Source organism: Pinus tabuliformis, chromosome 4_1 (assembly GCF_031772625.1).
Source record: "Pinus tabuliformis cultivar Carrire ecotype Pingquan chromosome 4_1, CPIR1, whole genome shotgun sequence".
Lineage (NCBI taxonomy): Eukaryota > Viridiplantae > Streptophyta > Pinopsida > Pinales > Pinaceae > Pinus > Pinus tabuliformis.
This window is the reverse complement of record NC_142303.1, coordinates 89,511,697-89,532,562: the sequence shown is the minus strand read 5'-3', so window position 1 is coordinate 89,532,562 and position 20,866 is coordinate 89,511,697.

Genomic DNA, 20,866 nt, shown 5'->3' with positions numbered 1-20,866 from the left:
ACCGATGATGATATGGTGAGCCTCGCTCTCCTTGGCCTTCCAAAGAGTTGGAATAACTACCAAGACTCTGTGAATGGAAGGGAGAAACTGCCGGATTTGGAATGACTGTGGTTGGATCTTATGCACGAGGAGATCAGGAAGAGCACACGAGATGGTTCTTCATCCAAGAATGATGATCGAGAAAATCTGGCCTTAGTAAGTAAGGCAAGGAAACGGAAGGGGAAGGCTTCCCATTTCAAATCGAATTATTCTCATGGAGGGCAGAAGAGTGACATGTCTAAAGTAGGATGCTTTAATTGTCACAAGATGGGACATTTTGCGACTACTTGCCCATCGAAGAAGTCCAAGAAGGGATCCTCGGAATGATCGAAAGGTGAGGCATTAGCCTCTCAGTTCGAAATGGACTTTACCCTCATCGCATGCATGGTGTCATCGATGATGGGTTATGTCCGGTATCTTGACAGCGGAGCCTCATTCCACATGACCGGTGATAAAAATTTATCCATTGCCTTGGAGGAGAAAGACCTCAAGATGCGCATAGAGATGGGTGACGATGAAAGGTATAGTGTTTCAGGAGTGGGCACAGTTGCTTTTCAAAGTGTTAGGTTCCTATACCAATAGGAGTCATAATTTTTTAATGAATGAGATTAAACTTGTAATATGTACATACCTTTGCTTGTGCAAATGTTTTCCATATTCAAAAAATTAAAAAATGTAAAGAGGGTATGTCCTAAAAAAATAATCAAAGGACAAAAACAACAAAAAAGGTCAAAAAAGATAAAAAATATGAACCCCAAGAAAAGAAAAGACCATGAAAGTGAGCAAGTCAAAATGCCACTCCTAGTTTACTTTATTGTAGAATAAATGATTGTGTGCAGCTTGTAATCTTTGCCACAATCCATGATAGTCAAAATGTTTAAACTTGGCTACTTCATGTTTTCAATTTTATGTCTATAGGTAGAGAATAAAGATCTAACCAAACAGTGTAATCTTGGCAGATAAGTAGATAGGTAGAGTCAGTAAAGGAGCTCAACTGTTTAATCTAAGCCCTTGGATGTAATAAGTTTAGATTTAGTTAGATTACCATTGTAAAAGAAAGAAAAATGTTTGATAAGGGTTTGCTAGCTCAAATGCACCCTAATAAAGAGAAGTAAAAATGGTAGGATGAGTAGGTGGGTAAGTAGAAGAAAGGTTGCAGAATTGTGATGATTGTTAGATAAAAGCATATTGATCACCCTCATCATTAAAGTTCTAAGTATGGATGAGAAATTGGACTGGCATAAAGTTCACAAAGTCAAATTGATTAATTTCCCCTCACTCATTTCACCTTTTACTTAACTAATTTCCCAAAATAAGTTTCAAGTACCCAAAATATTAAAGTCAAATGGGCTAAGAAAATTTCTCTGACTTTTGGAGGGATCAGACCCTCGGTCCAATGACTTACAGATCTTAAGTACTAAAATTCCCCCCCCACAAACATTACCCCCTTCACTCTCCCTCATTTTCCCAAACAAATCCCTTTTCCTAGGATAAAACACCATTTTTCCTAAGGAAAAGCAAGCACCCCCCTAGATACCCCTTTTTATGAAAAAACCTACAAAATGCACTTAGCCTAAGTTGTAATGTCTCTATGTGAAAAGCAAACAAAACACAAAAACACATTATGCTTAGCGCAATTCATTCTCTGCCATTTTCATATTAATTTCTAACTTTATATATAGTAATTCCTATAAAATACCCTCTTCCGTATGTATTTATTAAATCCCTTTAAATTAAATATCCCTAGACCTAGTTTGAAATATAAACTATACTATACCTAAACCCCTAAAAATTAACGTAATTAATCGATCTGCGATTAATTAAAGTTAACCCACCAATCAAATCCCGCCCAAAACATTAACCCTCACCTTAATTGCGCATTAAATCAAAACCACCACACTTAAATGCCCGCTGGGCCCCCCCATTACCTTCCGTGCATTTTCATCGACCAATCACCACCCGATCTTCCCCCTTCAAATCCAACAATCCACGTTGATTTCACATGGGCCCGAAACCCAAAGTTTACCCACACGAAATGGGATGTTTTCCCTTGGGCCCCAATGCGACGTGGCACCCGATGAGTGGAATCGGGTGGCCTCCCCCAAAACCACCTAGCATCCAAAAGTGGTGCAAAGAAAACTGCATACCACCGCCCGCTACATGACAAACCGTCTACTATTCACTTTGCGCCAAAATTCAAACAAATCAAACATTTACCCGTTTAAACACAAGAACTCCAGTGTTGCTCGTTTTCGCCTTTTTGTGTAGTAAAACCCTGTGTAACCCTTCTATGCCACCTGAAGCCTCTTCTAACCAATTCAAACATGGTTTACCTCTCGAAATCACTTTGGACTCACTCCATAGACCTATAAAGCTCGATAAAGCCATTAATCACCCTCCTCGTCAACCCAACGTTTTCCTAACAGTTTGTTTTGTTTTACAGGCAATCAAAAGACCACAGTGTTGGATAAATAGTCTTAATACTAGTCATAAGACCTGTTTACTCCAAGATTGTTATCAAATCTATTCAAACAGAGATGCAAAATAAAACATATAGTTAAAATACAAGTAGAGGAAACATGAAATTAAATGATTTACTGTTGAAATAGACAGTAAAAACCTAAAATATATAGTGAAGGTAACAAGGCACAGTAAAGAATAGTCAAAGTGTATCAGGTTTAAGAGTATTAGATTGAAGACCAAGTCAGGTAAAGCAGCTAGCATGAAGACAAATAGCAGGGAAGACAGTTACAAAGCACACATATTCATGTCAAAGTGAAGATAGATGAAAAAACAGAGCGGTAAAAGTAAACAATAAAAGTAAACATGGAGGCAGTAAGGGTTAAACAAAGATGAAAAGACTTTCACTAGCAACAATGAAGTTTATCCAAATTAAAATTGAAAAACAGTTAAAAAAAATTTAGGGTTAAAAGATGAAATCAGAGCAAAAATGTTACATTCTTCAGAAATTTCCTGTTTAAGTCATAGTTTTGCAAAAACTATTGTGGCCAATACAAGATGAATTTAGAGAAACTAAAGGAGGTTTGTGTTCCTAAAAGGATAATCTACAAAAACCTATGTCATGTTTTACACAGGTATTACCAAAAGTGAGATAAGTACATGTCTTCACAGCCTATTTTTCGGACTGTGTAAAGTCTTGTTTTTGACATCTTTTTGCAGAGAATATTGTGAACAACTGGAGCTGAATTTTGAGAAACTGAGAGAGGTTTATCTCAAAAACTTACCTATATATAATAACCTTTTTCAATTTTTACATATCTATCATGGATTGAGATATACAAAGGTATCAATGGACCCTAAATAGAGCAGAATGCACAAAGAAAGGATGCAATTAGCGACTGGGATGCCTCATCATCAATTAAGGGTTGCTATAAAATTCGACTTTCTCTTATTTTTCACCATAAATCCATAAAAATAGTGCCAAATAGATTCATTAGTTTTGAATGTCCTTTATTTAAGTCCTATTAGTGTAGAACAGTTTGAGATATTTGTAAAACCAATCTTGATATTTTTTCAAGATATTTCAGTTTAGAATTTGTAGAAATACTTGTTCATTTGAAGTATTTTGGGTGGATTCCAAGACATTTCTATATACATTTTCCTCTCAAGTTAAAGTGATATTGTATCAAGACTGGATTGGCTTGCTGGATCAAGGAATAAAGTAAAGATATTTCACAGGATTCTTGTGTAAAGCAGAAATCAAATAAGTATTTTCTCTCATGTGTATTATTGTTTTTCTTTATGTTTCTTAATAATCATATGTGATTCTATGAAATCTAAATGTTAGACTAGGAATGATATTTCAGAACTTGCTTTAATGCACTATGTCTTGACTGTTTACATTCTTAATGTTTTCTGCTAAACTATCTTAGTTGGGGAATTCTTAAATGCTCCCTTACTTCCATAGTTTCCCCCTCGTTCTATAGTAAAGGATTCTTAGTTTCCCTTAGCTCATGATCACTTCCTTCTCTTCATCTTGATCCTGGTCTAAGGATTCTCCATTGCCCTTTCACCCTGGTTAGGACTATCTCATCCATTGAACCTGAAGATTTTCCTTTTGCTTTGCTAGCCTGCCCTGTGAACACTCCCTTTAGTGATCTAGTCCAATTAAGTTATCCTTTTCTTGACTCCATAGCCCAATGGATTGAAGAAGTTAGCTCTATCCATCAGTTCCTAGAATTCCACTACCCAACTTCAATTTCAAAATCAAAATCCCATGAGCTCTAAGAACTAGCCTAAAATCCCATAAAAACAAAGTTAAATCATAAAGAGAGAGCCCTCTCTAGACTTAGGTTGGCTAGAGCCTAAGCCTAAAAGATTGGTTTGTGGTTACCTCAGAAATTTCTTTCTTTATCCTTGAGAAAATTCTGAGTGATAACATAATGGTGACTCCGCTGGGGAGAACTAACATGTTCTTCAGAAATCTTTTACAGGTTCAAATCTGATCTATGATGGCGGACTGTGATCAGACACACAAAGGTTAAAATCATCCACCTAGCGACTCCAAAATCAATTTCACAACCAAGACTCCACTAGAGGAACGAACCTGAAAGAACATAATGAAAAGATCAGGATTTTAACTTGGATTTCTATCCAAGACATTATGTTCTTTCTCATCAAGAAATTTTTTCAATGTATATTGTATTTTAGAGAAGATTTTAGATTAATTTTTTAATTATTTTCCTTTGAAAATTGTAAATATATATCCTCCTTATCCGTTTAAACAACATCCTTCTGAATCTTATGATGATCACTTTCCAATCAAGAAGCCTCAAATAATCAAGACTCCACTGGTAAAAGAATCTAGAGTTGTTGAAAACCTATGGTGACTCCATTCTAGCATTGAGTGTTTTCAAGATGAATTCGAGAATACAACGCAGGTATGCTCCTTTGGACAGGTCAAAGGTTCCAGGTTTTCCAAATCCTATGCCCAATGTTGATTGGTCAAAGAATCTTTCATTGTTTAAAGATGAAACAGGAGATGATGCTGCTTTACATTTATTAAGATTTCATATGCACATCCGAAAGTTTAAAGTCAAATTCCATGAAGATTGTCTTATGAAAATATTTATGGAAACTTTAGAGGAAAAGGCTAGATCTTGGTATGAAAATTTACCAGCCTCTAGCATATGTTCTTTAAAGCATTTTCATACTATATTTCATGACAAATACAAGGAAAGTTATTCATCTCTGTTGCTAATTCAAAATTGTTGTGACAATTTTGAAAGTTTTATTCAATATCTAGAAGATTACTATGATGATGATCAGTTCATGGATGATGAAATATTAGAGGCTTTAGAAGAAAATTCTTTTCAAAAAGTAGAAGCCTTGCTTGAATTATCTTCTCCTCAGGAAGAAAAAGATGATGTATGTTGTTTAGAGATCCATGAAGTTTCCCCACAGGAAACAATTCTTGCAGCACAACCAACTGATCAGCGTAAAGAAGAAATTCAACTCCCTGAACTTGCTCAAGTAGAGGACAACAGTGAAAATAAACAGCAGTCCGGTGATCTGGAGATAGAGGCGGTAGAGCTTAAAAGTATTGATCCACAAGAGCATCTTCAGCAAGTAGTGGTTTCTTCAGAAATTAAAGACCAATCAAATTTATTTGATGAAAACCATCTCTCAAATTTTCTCTCCTTGGATGTAAATAAAATAAGGCAACATACTTTGATAGATCATGTTCTTTCATCTGAAATTAATGAGAGTTTGCAACTCCCTTGCAAGCTTCTATATGACAAAGATAATGATAAGGACTTCCCTGTTGTATATGATATGGTTGTTATATTTGATGAAGATCAAGAGCATTCAGAGCACTTGGTTACAGTGGATAACAAGGAGGAGAAACAATTGCCTTCCTTTCTATTTCAAGAGAATCACTTAAATCAAGCAGCAGTTTGAAATGAGGTTTGTTTTCTTGTTATAAATAATCCAGAAGATCTTATATGGAAGGATTACCATTATCCTTTGGTCAATATATTATAGACATTAGTAGAAGAAGAGTTTTCCAAGTTCATCAATAGAGCTGTTAAATCTAGTGGAAAAGTTAAAATGCCATTTTCTGAATTTACTTTTCTACCTAGAAAAGTGGAATGCAAACTTTTGTTAAGTATCCATTTACTTGACTGGTTGCATTGGAAATTTGTTATTACTTGATATGGCAGTCTTTTTATCAGACTAGAGTAGGTAGACGAGTGCAAATAAGCTCAATACTCTGAGCATGTGTCAGATTTCAGTTTGCAGAAAAAGGTTATGATTTCAGTTCAAGATTTTCAGTCACAGAGATTATACAATAAGGTAGAAATCAGAGAAGAACAATTTACAAGGTAACATCAACAACAATTCAAAAATCTACTGATCTTAAAGTTCTTGACATTTCACCAGGAAATGCCATCCCCAAGTGGAGCCACTGTTAGGTTCCTATACCAATAGGAGTCATAATTTTTGAATGGCTGAGATTAAACCTGTAATATGTACATACCTTTGCTTGTGCAAATGTTTTCCATATTCAAAAAATTAAAAAATGTAAAGAGGGTATGTCCTAAAAAAATAATCAAAGGACAAAAACAACAAAAAAGGTCAAGAAAGATAAAAAATATGAACACCTAGAAAAGAAAAGACCATAAAAGTGAGCAAGTCAAAATGCCACTCCTAGTTTACTTTATTGCAAAATAAATGATTGTGTGCAGCTTGTAATCTTTGGCACAATCCATGATAGTCAAAATGTTTAAACTTGGCTACTTCATGTTTTCAATTTTATGTCTATAGGTAGAGAATAAAGATCTGACCAAACAGTGTAATCTTGGCAGATGAGTAGAGAGGTAGAGTCAATAAAGGAGATCAATTGTTTAATCTAAGCCTTTGGATGTAATAAGGTTAGATTTAGTTAGATTACCATTGTAAAAGAAAGAAAAATGTTTGATAAGGGTTTGCTAGCTCAAATTCACCCTAATAAAGAGAAGTAAAAATGGTAGGATGAGTAGGTGGGTAAGTAGAAGAAAGGTTGGAGAATTGTGATGATTGTTATATAAAAGCATATTGATCACCCTCATCATTAAATTTCTAAGTATGGATGGGAAATTGGACTGACATAAAGTTCACAAAGTCAAATTGATTAATTTCCCCTCACTCATTTCACCTTTTACTTAACTAATTTCCAAAAATAAGTTTCAAGTACCCAAAATCTTAAAGTCAAAGGGGCTCAGAGCATTTCTTTGACTTTTGGAGGGACTGGACCCTCGACCCAATGACTTAAAGACAAGTTCTAAAATTCCCCCCACAAGCATTACCCCCCTTCACTCTCCCTCATTTTCCCAAACAAATCCATTTTCCTAGGATAAAACACCATTTTTCCTAAGGAAAAGCAAGCACCCCCATGGATACCCCTTTTCATGAAAAAACCCACAAAATGCACTTAGCCTAAGTTGTAATGTCTCTCTGCGAAAAGCAAACAAAACTAAAAAACACATTATGTTTAGTGCAATTCATTCACCACTATTTTCATATTAATTTCTAACTTTATATATAGTAATTCTTATAAAATACCCTCTTCTGTATGTATTTATTAAGTCCCTTTAAGTTAAATATCCCTAGACCTAGTTTGAAATATAAACTATACTATACCTAGACCTCGAAAAATTAACGTAATTAATCGATCTGCGATTAATTAAAGTTAACCCACCAATCAAATCTTGCTCTAAACATTATCCCTCGCCTTAATTGTGCATTAAATCAAAACCACTGCGCTTAAATGCCCACCGGGCCCCCCACTACCTTCTGTGCATTTTCATCGATCGATCGCCACCTGATCTTCCCCCTTCAAATCCAATGATCCACGTTGATTTCGCACAGGCCCGAAACCCGAAGTACCCACCCAAAATGGGTTGTTTTCCCTTGGGCCCCTGATGCGACATGGCGCCCGATGAGTGGAATCGGGCGGCCTCCCCCCAAAACCAGCCAACACCCAAAAGCGGTGCGAAGAAAGCCGCATACCATTGCCCACTACACGACAAACCATCTACTGTTCACTTTGTGCCAAAATTCAAACAAATCAAACATTTACCCGTTTAAACACAAAAACCCCAGTGTTGCTCGTTTTTGCCTGTTTGTGCAGTAAAACCCTGTGTAATCCTTCTACGCCACTTGAAGCATCTGTTAACCAATTCAAACATGGTTTACCTCCTGAAATCACTTTGGACTCACTCCATAGACCTATAAAGCTCGATAAAGCCATTAATGACCCTCCCTGTCAACCCAACGTTTTCCTAACAGTTTGTTTTGTTTTACAGGCGATCAAAAGACTGCAGCCTTGGATAAACAGTCTTAATACTAGTCATAAGACCTGTTTACTCCAAGATTGTTATCAAATCTATTCAAATAGAGATGCAAAATAAAACATACAGTTAAAAGACAAGTAGAGGAAACATGAAATTAAATGATTTATTGTTGAAATAGATAGTAAGAACCTAAAATATACTGTGAAGGCAACAAGACACAATAAAGAATAGTCAAAGTGCATCAGGGTTAAAGAGTATCAAATTGAAGACCAATTCAAGTAAAGTAGCTAGCATGAAGACAAATAGCAGGGAAGATAGTTACAAAGTAGACAGATTCATGTCAAAGTGAAGATAGATGAAAAAACAAAGTGGTAAGAGTAAACAGTAAAAGTAAACATGGAAGCTGTAAGGGTTAAACAGAGATGAAAACACTTTTACCAGCAACAATGAAGTTTATCCAAAGTAAAATTGAAAAACAGTTAAAATAAATTTAAGGTTAAAAGATGAAATCAGAGCAGAAATGGTACATTCTTTAGAAATTTCCTGTTTAAGTCATAGTTTTGTAGAAAATATTGTGGCCAATACAAGATGAATTTAGAGAAACTGAAGGAGGCTTGTGTTTCTAAAACGTGAGATAGGTTTTTGTAGATTAGCCTATTTTTCGGACTGTGTAAAGTCTTGTTTTTGACATCTTGTTACAGAGAATATTGTGAATAGCTGGAGTTGAATTTTCGGAAACTGAGAGAAATTTATCTCAAAAACATACTTATCTATAATAACCTCTTTCAATTTTTACATATCTATCACGGTTTGAGATATACAAAGGTATCAATGGACCCTAATCTTGCAGAAGTGTTGGAGCAGAATGCACAAAGAAAGGATGCAGTTAGTGACTAGGATGCCTCATCATCAATTGAGGGTTACTATCAAATTTGAATTTCTCTTCTTTGTCACCATAAATCCATAAAAATGGTGCCAAATAGATTCATTAGTTTTGAATGTCCTTTATTTAAGTTCTATTAGTGTAAAACAGTTTGAGATATTTGTGAAACCAATCTTGATATTTTTTCAAGATATTTGAGTTTAGAATTTGTATAAATACTTTTTAATTTGAAGTATTTTGGGTGGATTCCAAGACATTTCTATAGACATTTTCCTCTCAAGTTAAAGTGCTATTGTATCAAGATTGGATTGGCTTGCTGGATCAAGGAATAAAGTAAAGACATTTCATAGGATTCTTGTGTAAAGCAGAAATCAAATAAGTATTTTCTCTCATGTGTATTATTGTTTTTCTTTATGTTTCTTAATAATCATATGTGATTCTATGAAATCTGAATGTTAAACTAGGAATGATATTTCAGAACTTTCTTTAATGCACTCTGTCTTGACTATTTACATTCTTAATGTTTTCTGCTAAACTATCTTAGTTGGGGAATTCTTAAATGCTCCCTTACTTCCGTAGTTTCCCCCTTGGTCTATAGTAAAGAATTATTAGTTGACCTTTGCTCATGATCACTTCCTGCTCTTCATCTTGATCCCGGTCTGAGGATTCCTCATTGCCCTTTCACCCTGGTTAGGACTATCTCATCCATTGAACCTGAAGATTTGCCTTTTGCTTTGCTAGCCTGCCCCTGTGAACACTCCCTTTAGTGATCTGGTCCAGTTAAGCTATCATTTTCTTGACTCCATAGCCCAATGGCTTGAAGAAGCTAGCTCTATCCATCCATTCCCAAAATTCCACCACCCAACTTCAATTTCAAAATAAAAATCCCATGAGCTCTAAGAACTAGCCTAAAATCCCATTAAAAACAAAGTCAAATCATAAAGAGAGAGCCCTCTCTAGACTTAGGTTGGCTAGAGCCTAAGCCTAAAAGATTGGTTTGTGGTTACCTCGGAAATTTATTTCTTTAACCTTGAGAAAATTTCGAGTGATAACACAGAGGGAGCATGGAGCTCCTCTCACCTTGACATATGTGATGTATGTGCCTGGATTGAAGAATAACTTGGTATCAGCCGCGATGTTGGAGGACAAAGGATACAATGTTGTCTTCAGTAAAGGAAAGGTGTTCCTAAGACACATAGCCACGGGTCAGACCAAGAGGATAGGGATTCGGGTGAAGAATATCTATAAACTAGAGGTAGATGATTGTGTAGCATTGAGTACGAAAGCAGAATTGGTGCAAAGCCAAGACATGAGTGAGTTGTGGCATAGGCGGTTGGGCTATTTGCATCATGGGGCTTTGAAGATAATGCAACAAATATCTACAGGACTTCCCAAAGGTAAACTTGAGCAAGTTGACACATGCAAAGGTTGTACCTTGGGAAAGTACACCAAGTCTTCCTTTCATGATCGAGACAGTCGAGTAAAGGTTATCCTAGAACGAGTTCATACTGATTTGTGTGGACCATTCTCGACGACATCCACAATGAAGAAAAGGTATTATGTGATTTTCATTGATGACTATTCTCGTAAATGCTGAATTTATTTCATGCAGAAGAAGGACCAAACTTTCACAAAGTTTTGTGAGTTCAAAGCTTTGCTTGAGAAAGAGTTAGGGAAGAAGATCAAGGCCTTGAGAAGCGACAACGATGGAGAATATGTCTCTCAAGAGTTTAAGGAATTCTATGCAGCGGAAGGAATTAAACGAGATTTGACAACACCTCATAACCCACAACAGCATGGGGTGGCCGAGAGGAAGAAAATAACTATTGTAGGGGTAGCATGGGCAATGTTGTATGACCAAGGCCTAACACTTCACTTGTGGGCTGAGGCATGCAACACAATGGTCTATTTGCATAATAGAATCCCACATCGCATACTTGGGATGAAGTCACTAGAGGAAGATTTCTCTCGTAAGAGACCAAAGGTGGGTCACTTCAGGATCTTTGGCTCATCTGTATATTTCCATGTGACAAAGGATGCACAGAAGAAGCATGAGCCGACAGTAGATTTGGGGATATTTGTGGGGTACACTGATACACCTCACAACTATCGGGTGTACTTGCCTACTAGTCGAAGGACAGTGGTTCGTAGAGATCTCAAGTTTGATGAGCAGAAGGCCATGCGAGCTTCCCTTGAGAGGGAGCTCCAACTACAGGTTGTGGAGGAACTATTGGTTCCTAAGGAGGAGGAGCCTCAGACTGATGCGGAGCAGCCACATGCAGAGGTTCCAAGAGTGGAGACATCAACTTAAGTAGAGTCTTCCAGATATTGACGGAAGTGCACAAGAGAAGCTGACAGATTGTTAGAAGAGGCAAGAGAGAATGTGGGAGCACCATCTTCTTAGCGCAGACAGAGGAGGTCACCTGAGAGGTATAGTGGATACATGGCCCTTGTTGGGGAATGTGTTTAGACAGAGCCATATTCCTTTGAGCAAGCAGTGCAGCAGCCGATTTGGGTTGATGCTATGGTGGAGGAGTATTACTCCATAGTTCGTAACAGTGTTTGGGACATGGTTATGAGACCAGAGAACAAGTCAGTTGTGAGTTCTCGTTGGCTTTACAAGGTAAAGCAAGCTGCTGATGGTAGTGTGGAGAAGCATAATGCAAGATTTGTTGCCCGTGGCTTTTCATAGGTCAAGAGGATCATGTTACTGCAGTATATTTCGACGGAGGAGCAAGATGTTGACATTTTGACAAAGGCATTGTCAAAGTGTAGATTCGAGTTCCATAGAGACATGATCGGGGTAACAGATAATCCTTTTCTTGTTGAGAGGGAGTGTTGAAATATGGCAACAAGAATATTCCAATTAATTTGTCCTTGAATTAAATTGTGAATTAAAATTGAATTGTCTTAACAACTAATTGGAAATAATTAATTTATTTATTTTAAATTAATTAGTTGGAGAAATTCAAGTTAGAAGTCTTTCTGAAGTCATGCAATAGTTATTCCTTAAATTAAGGATATAATATTGAGTTATATTTGAGTTGTAATTAGTTAACTCAGTTTACTGAGTTAAGTCTAGTTAAATTAGTTCCAAACTGTTTGAGGAACTAATAGTGAGTTAACAGTCAGTTGTTGCATTAATGCACTCAACTAGTGCTACTCCAGTCAACTGAAGATTCCCTCATCAAAAACTCATGCATGACTATTTTGAGAAAGAGCCAATTGAGATTAATGTTCAAGGACAGTGTACTATCAGTTGCATGTGTTTTCTCATGGAGAAAACTCATGCATGCAATCAAGGATTCATCCTTGAGGATTGCGCAGTTTTGAAGGCTAATCATCCACAAGGAACAACACAAGGAAATAGGAGCTTGGAGGGTAGAGAGGAAGGCTCGAGAGAAGCCAAGATTGCCTATGAGCATTTGTGAGGATTGTACTGAGAGCTGGCTAGCTGTGAGAGCTAAGGCTTTGTATAATTCCTATGTATTTCCACCATTTATGATAATACAATATTGTGGGGTTTTTATCTAAGGATTTCCCCAAGAGTATTTTCATGTGTATTGTGGCATTGATTCTTCTTCTTCTGGTTATATTGTTAAGCTCGATCTTTAAGCTTCCGCAAATTGATAGTAGAAGTAGGTTATAGTATTCTGCTTTGATTTATATTGCATTATTGGGTTAACCTATCACAGATTTTCTACACAACCCTATTAGCGCTATTAATGATTCAACAAAATGCACCATTTATGGAAGAAATGTCACCGAACCTGTTCCAAATTTTCACTTGGTCGTTCATCCAAAAGCATATTCATTTCTTGATTTTCCATTTTGGTCATTTTGCAGGACATATAACAGAGAAATGGAGAAGGAAACCTAACTTGGCCATTTTTCAGCCTTTTTGAGCCCAAGAAGAGCCTACACAGGGGTTTTTGGGTGTTATGGACACAATGGCAACATTATTTTTTTGATTTTAGCATTTTATGTTGATCTAATTTACATTTTGAGCATATAATTTAAATGGCCAACATTAGACGCTGGACCTGAAAACATAGCCTAGGAGGGGTGAACTCCGTCATCAAATTGTTGTTTTGTGATGCTACATGTTGTTTATATTTCTATGGTTATATCTTCAATTAACTAAAATTTCTATATTTATGTGCTTTTGAAATTTCGATCCATTGCCCACGAGACATAAACTAGCTTGCAAACTTTTTCAAAAAACCTTCCATTTTTAATTTCATATCAGTTTGGTATCAAAGCATGGTTGTTTTGAGAGTTTGACTATTTTTTCAAGTGTTTTCTTGAATGATTAAAAGTTCTAAGTTGATAAAATGAGAAGGAATGCTTGAAGAACCAAACCCTTAAATTGGTTCAAGGAGGTCACAAACTCCAAAAACTCCATGAGTCATGGCACATGAAGAAGGACAAGAGCTGATGTCTGAGGATGAGAGAGCTTTCAGAAAGGATTTCTATGATATGTATGAGATGGTGAAAGTGTTGTATGAAGAGAGAACATCAAGGTTGCAAGGAGAAAGATCAAATATAAAAAAAGGTAATGGTGGTGATGGGAGAAAGCCTCCACCTCCACCTCCTCCTTCACCTCCATCTTCACCTCCATCCTCACCTCCTTCTTCGCCTCCTTCAACACCTAGACATACTCCTCCTAGATCTCCAAAATTACATGCTAAGTCTCCTTTGCTTAAGCTTGATGTCAAGTTTGAATTTCCTATGTACAATGGGGAAGTAAATGCTAAAAAGTTGGATAATTGGGTTTGTCAAATTGAAGTCTATTGCAGGATTCAAAGGATTAAGGATGATGTTACAAATATCCAACTTTCTTCTCTTCATTTGGAAAGTGCATCCCTCATCTGGTGGGAGGCTAGAACTCAAGAAGATTTGAATAAAAGTGGTAAAATTATCTCTTCTTGGAATGATTTTATAGCTGCATTAAGAAGGCAATTTTATCCATTAGCTTATATGAAAAAAAATTATGGATTGGGAAAAGTTTAGATAAGCTAAAGGCCAAAGTGTCCAAAGTTACACACAAGAATTTAGAAGAATAAATTTAATCTTGGGTGTTGATTTGTCTTCACAAGACACTCCCCTTAAATAAATAGGTGGATTACATAGTTATTTGAGACATACTATACTTATGTTTAATCCCAGCAATCTAGATGAAGTATGTGTTTAGGAAACTCATTTAGAATAAACAGGAAAGAATGTTCCTCAAGGGACTAGCAAGAAACCATCCAAATATGGAGACAAAGGAAAGGGGAAATTTAAAGGAAAAGGAAAAAAAAATTCTACACTCAAGACTCAAGAAAGAAGGATGGAAACTTAACTGTAAACATTGTTAAAAAGAAATCCACAATGTAGACCATTGTTGGAAACTACATCTAGAAATGAGACCAAAGAAGTTCAATAACAAGGGGAACAAAAGAGTGTAGCTACAACTCAACAAGATCTAGGATCTGATTCAGGTGATGAAACCAAAATCACAACCATCGGAATTAGAGGTAAAGCTTCTAATGCAAGTACTAGTTATTCTAGTAAGCCTATTGAGTTTCAAAATGATAAAGAAAGAAATGAGATTTTTCATATTAGGGTCATTACAAAACATACCAAAGTTGATACCTTATTTGGTAGTGTCAATCTTATTTATGAAGTAATTGTAAAAAAATTAAACTTAGAAACTACACCTCATACTAAACCTTACCATTTGGGTTGGGTATGTGAAGATGCCAAATTGCAAGTGACAATAAAGTGTAAACTCAAATTTGCCATCACTGTAAATTTTATAAATGACGTAGAGCTTGATGTTGTACCACTTGACATATGTGGGATTGTTTTCGGGAGTCCATTCTTGTATGACCAAAAAACCATATTGTATCGTCATGAGAACAAATATCATCTTTTTAAAGATGGAGTTGAGTATATTGTTAGAGCACATCACAAGAGGATGAACTTATCTCTTGTAAGTGTTGGTCAGATGAAAATGATTATAAATGCTAGTAAGAATTTTGTGTTATTGATGATTAAAGCTAAAGATACTGTTGAATCTGAAGCTTTCACACGATGTGATTCTAAACACAAGCATGATTTGGTTGAAATTGTTAACACTTATGACAAGTTGTTTTACGAACCTAAAGGGTTTCCTCCTAAAAGAGGAATCCAACATGAGATTCATTTGCAACAAGATGCACCACTTCCAAACATTGGCATGTATAGAATGTCAGTTTTGGAGAATGCGGAAATCAAGAAGCAAATTCAAGAGTTTCTTAATAAAGGGGTCATCAGGCCTAGCACATCTCCTTGTGGGTTTCCTATTGACTTAGTTCCAAAGAAGGATGGTACATGGCATGTTATGCTCTTAACCTGCAAAATGATACCCAAATACAGAATATGCGAAGAAAAAATACCCAGAACACAGAATAACAATGATTTAATTATTCAGAGAGTAATGTTCACTTGCCTCTTCGAGGGGGCAACCTCCAATAGAGCAGAGCTCGATTACAAAATAAGACACGATGCTCCTCGTAGGGGGTCTCTATCCTTTATATATGACTAATACATGCAATACCACGGGCCAATACCGTGGGTTTTATTAATACCATCTATCTAATACTACGGCCCATTTGCAACTAACTGTGGTTCCGTCATTAATTGCGGATTAACCACTTAAAATTATTAATATGGGCTTTATTGACTCTTGACTATGACGTGATCCCATTACATAAATAAGGGGGTTAGGGTGGGACCCTAACATGCCCTCCCCCTTAAGACTAGCCTTGTCCTCAAGGCTGAAGCTGCGGAAACTGCTGAAGAATAGTGGCTGGTTCCCAAGTTGCATCTTCCGGAGAGGTGTCTTTCCATTTGACGAGGACTTCCTTAATCATGCGGCCGCGCAATTGCTTGTCTTGTGTGTCTAGGACCTATTCGGGTTGAAGCCAGATGGACCCTTCTTTGTCCAATTCAGGTAGACTGGTCTGAATTTTGCAATTGCTCCCAATCACTTTCTTGAGGCATGAGACATGGAAAACTGGATGGATTTTTGCAGTAGGTGGCAAGGCCAACTTGTAGGCCACTTCTCCAATGCGCTGAAGTACTTGATATGGTCCGTAGAATTTGGGAGAGAGTTTCTGACACCCCTGAGCAATGTTGGTCTACCTGTTGCTTCATGCGATTCTGAGCTTGATGAAGATTCTCTCGAAGATGGGCGAGCATGGTTGCGCGATATTGTAGGAGTTGATCCACTGCTTGTACTTTTGAGCCTCCCTTGAGATACGAAGTAGGTGAAGGTGGGATTTGACCATATACTGCTTCATAGGGAGTCATTTTGGTGGTGGCATGATAGTTGGTGTTATACCACCATTCAGCAAGAGGTAGCCACTGTACCCAAAGGTGTTGCTTTTCTGAAGTGAAACACCTAAGGTAGGTTTCTAGACATTTTTTGACGGCTTCGGTTTGATCATCTGTTTGCGGATGATAGGAAGTATTGAGTTTTAGTTGAGTGCCTTGTATTCTGAAGAGTTCCTGCCAAAAATTACTGGTGAAGATCGGGTCGCGGTCGGACACAATAGAAGTGGGCATGCCATGCAATTTGAAGATATGATCCATGAAAGATTGAGCAACCAAAGTTGGTGTAAACGGGTGGGGTAGGGCGCAGAAATGAGCATACTTCGACAGTCGATCCACAACCACCATGATGACTGAATTGTTCCCTGACTTTGGAAGACCTGTAATGAAATCCATAGAAACCTCCGTCCAAATTGATGCCGGAATGGACAATGGTTGTAATGTGCCTGGTGTGTTGACGGTTTCCCCTTTGTGGTGTTGACAGACATTGCATTCTGCTACGAAAGTAAGGATGTCCTTTTTCATGCCTGTCCAAAAAAATTATCTTCTGGTGCGAGCATACGTCTTCTGAAAGCCCGAATGTCCTGCAATGGGAGATGAGTGCAATTCTGCCAAAATGCGACTTTTGAGGGTGGATGTTGGTGATATCATCCTGCCACGAGTAGCCCTTGGTGGAATTTGGATCTACCTGCAATTGAGAAATGAGTTGGGAGAGCCCGGGGTGTGAAAACCATTCCCTGCGAGCCTCTTCAATCCATTCTGGAATGGGGAGGGAAATTGCTAGCAGAGTACTTTCCTCTTCAAATTGGCGAGATAATGCATCTGCTACACTATTATCTTTCCCTTTCTTGTAAATGATCTCATAATCATATCCCAGCATTTTGGCTAGCCATTTATTTTGTTGTGGGGAGGATAGGCGCTGCTCCAAAAAATATTTAAGACTGTGATGATCTGTGCGGATTTGGAAACGTCGCCCCAATAAGTAAGGTCGCCAGGTCTTGACTGCATGTAAGATGGCCATCATTTCCTTCTCGTAGGTAGATTGGCCCAGATTCCTCCCACTGAGTTGTTGGCTTGTGAAGGCCAACGGTCGCCCTTCCTGCATTAAGACCGCCCCAATACTTGTACCCGAAGCATCACATTCAATGACAAAAGATTTTGTGAAGTCAGGTAGTGCTAAGACTAGAGTGGAACACATGGCATTTTTTAGAGATTTAAAGGCCTGTTGTGCTTCCTCATTCCAGAAGAATGAATTTTTCTTTAGGAGTTGGGTGAGGGGCTTCGCTATGCGACCATAGTTGCGGACAAATTTACGATAATAGCCTGTGAGACCCAAAAATCCTCTCAAGCTCTTCAAGGTCTTAGGTTGAGGCCATTGCTGCATTGCCTGGATCTTTTTGGGGTCCACCTTGACACCTTCACGCCCCACACTATGGCCCAAATACTCTACTTCTGCCATGCCAAACGAACACTTGGACATCTTGACAAATAATTTATGCTTGCGGAGCAGTTGCAAGAGTATATCTACATGCTGAAGATGTGCGGCCCAAGTGCAACTGTAGATGATGATGTCATCGAAGAAGACATGGACAAATTTCTTGAGATATGGTTTGAGAATGTGGTTCATAAGGCTCTGAAAAGTAGAGGGGGCATTACAAAGACCAAATGGCATGACCAGGAATTCATAATGGCCTTCATGAGTTCGGAAAGCAGTCTTGGGGATGTCGAATTCCTTCATGCGAATTTGGTGGTAGCCTGAGTGAAGATCCAGCTTAGTGAAGAATTGAGCCCCATTGAGTTCATCCAGCAAATCATCAACCACCGGGATGGGAAATTTATCTTTGACTGTCAACTTATTGAGGGCCCTGAAGTCGGGACACATCCGCCACTCCCCATCTTTCTTGAGCACCATGACCACTGGGGATGAATAAGGACTAATGCTCGGACGAATGACACCTGCTTCCAAAAGTTCCTTGATGATTTTTTCTATTTCATTCTTTTGGGTGAACGGATATCTGTATGGGCGCACATTTGGGGGTTGGGCCCCTGGAACCAAGGTGATGCTATGATCATGTTCCCCTCACGAGGGTGGAAGCTCATGAGGCTTGTCAAAGACCGGCAGATGGTTATTTAAAATCTGTTGCATCACAGGATGAATTGGCAGAGGCTTGGTTTCGACTGCCTGGATGGCATTAAATTGAGCTACAACTCCATGATTGCCCTTTTTTAACAATTTTTCCATCCTATGCGAGCTGATGATAGAGGGGGCTCCCACCTGGAGTCCACGGAGGGTATGTGTGTAGTTGTTCTGCTTAAAACTCATATATAACTCCTGGAAATCCATTGTGATTGGCCCAAGAGTGCGGAGCCATTCAGCGCCGAGGACAATGTCGCAACCCCCCATGTGTATGGCAAACATGTGAGTTTTCAACTGTTAATCCCCCTATTGGGTCCCTATAATACTAGTGATTACCACATTACTATTGTAGTTACACCCCTTATTTATATTTTTGTGCCCATATTACCCCCATGTTGTTATTTATGTGCCCCATAGAATCCCTCTATTGTTATTTTTGTGGCTTTATATTATTATTGTTAGGTCGGCTGGATTATATTGTGACTCCTTAGACTCCTATATATAGAAAGGAGGTTTTGTCATTTGTATCATCCAAGAATTGTTCATTTATGTAATGTAAAGGAGGTTTCCCCCTCGAAGAGGCTGAATTCTAAGGCGTTGATCTATCTTTTCTATCTTTTCTTGAGCTAGTTTCATAACATTTGGTATCAGAGCTTTGGATTCTAGGGTTTCGCTGCTCCAAACAGGTCATCGTGGAATTTTCACTATAACTTTTTTTTTCTGTAATGTTTCAGACGTCACAAAAAAAACCCATTTGAGAAGAAATCGCGCTGAACCTTGGGTCCGAATTGCAGAGCTTTTGGCGTAATATTTGCGGAGATATGATCTGAGGAAGTTGGTCTTTTTGCAAACTCCTGAATTACATTCAAAACAGGTGACCTGGGGAAAATCATCATAACTTTCTCTCTGGGGATTGGATTGAAATTTAGTAAGAAGGTAAAGAAAGAGGACGGACTGTAGTTTCTTGTATGCAATTTTCAGATCCAAAGGTTGAAACAGTGACTCGTGGCACGTCGTAAAAGTTCGCTCTACGAACTAGTCTAAAAGCAAGTCACTGTGGGAGATTTCACATAACTCTTCCTTGGAGAATCCAATTTGGGTCAGACTTGTGGCATTGGAAAGAGGACGCAGAAGGCTACTACATGTTACAACTTCAGAATTGGATGATCTGAAATTATAGAGATACATCAGATTCAATATCAAGCTTCTATAAAGTGAAAAAAGGTGTGTAGTTTTTTTTTTAATTTTTGTGTAAGCTTGGTTTAACGGACTTCAAAGGGCATAGTAAAGCATTATTATCGGTAACTGATGCCCCGAGGAAAGAAAATGCAAACACCTAGTAAGGAACCTAAAAGCTCTAGCATGACTCATGAAGAAGAGGAAGAAATGCTACATGATATATCAAAATTACAAGAACAAGTGCAACTAATGTCACGCTCACAAAATCTAACAGAAGCTAAGATAAATGGCGTGGAATCTAAGATAAATGGCGTGGAATCTAAGATAAAGGGAATGGAAGCTAAGATGGATGATTTGAAGACGGATTTGAAGACAAACATGGCAGATTTGAAGACAGATTTAAAGACAGACATGGCAGATTTGAAGACAGATTTGACAAATTTTCTACAAGAAATACTTACTAATGGTGAAAAGGGTGTAAAGGAAACTCATGATGTCAACAAAAGTAATGTTAATCATGATTCCATAGACTCTAATGTTGGATCAAAGACCCACCATATTCCAAAAATCGATATGAGGAAGTTTGATGGCAAGGATCTCGCCACATGGATATTACAGATGGAGCAGTTCTTCGATCTCAATAATGTGCAAAACACACAAAAGGTACGTATGGAAACTGTATATTTGGAACCAAATCAATTTGTATGGTATCAATGGCTTTGCTCTCGTAAAAAATTTATCACTTGGGCAATTTTTACGGAAGAATTGATAGCACATTATGAAGATACAAAAAGCAACACTTTTTTTAGCCAATTGATAAGTCTCAAACAAAAGGGTTCAGTAATGGAGCACATTGAGGAGTTCCAAAAATTGAACATAAGGGTAAAAGATATTCCAGAGGAGCATAGGATTGATGTGTTCATAGGGTCTTTAAAGGATAATATCCAACATGATGTTCGCCTTTGGGAACCT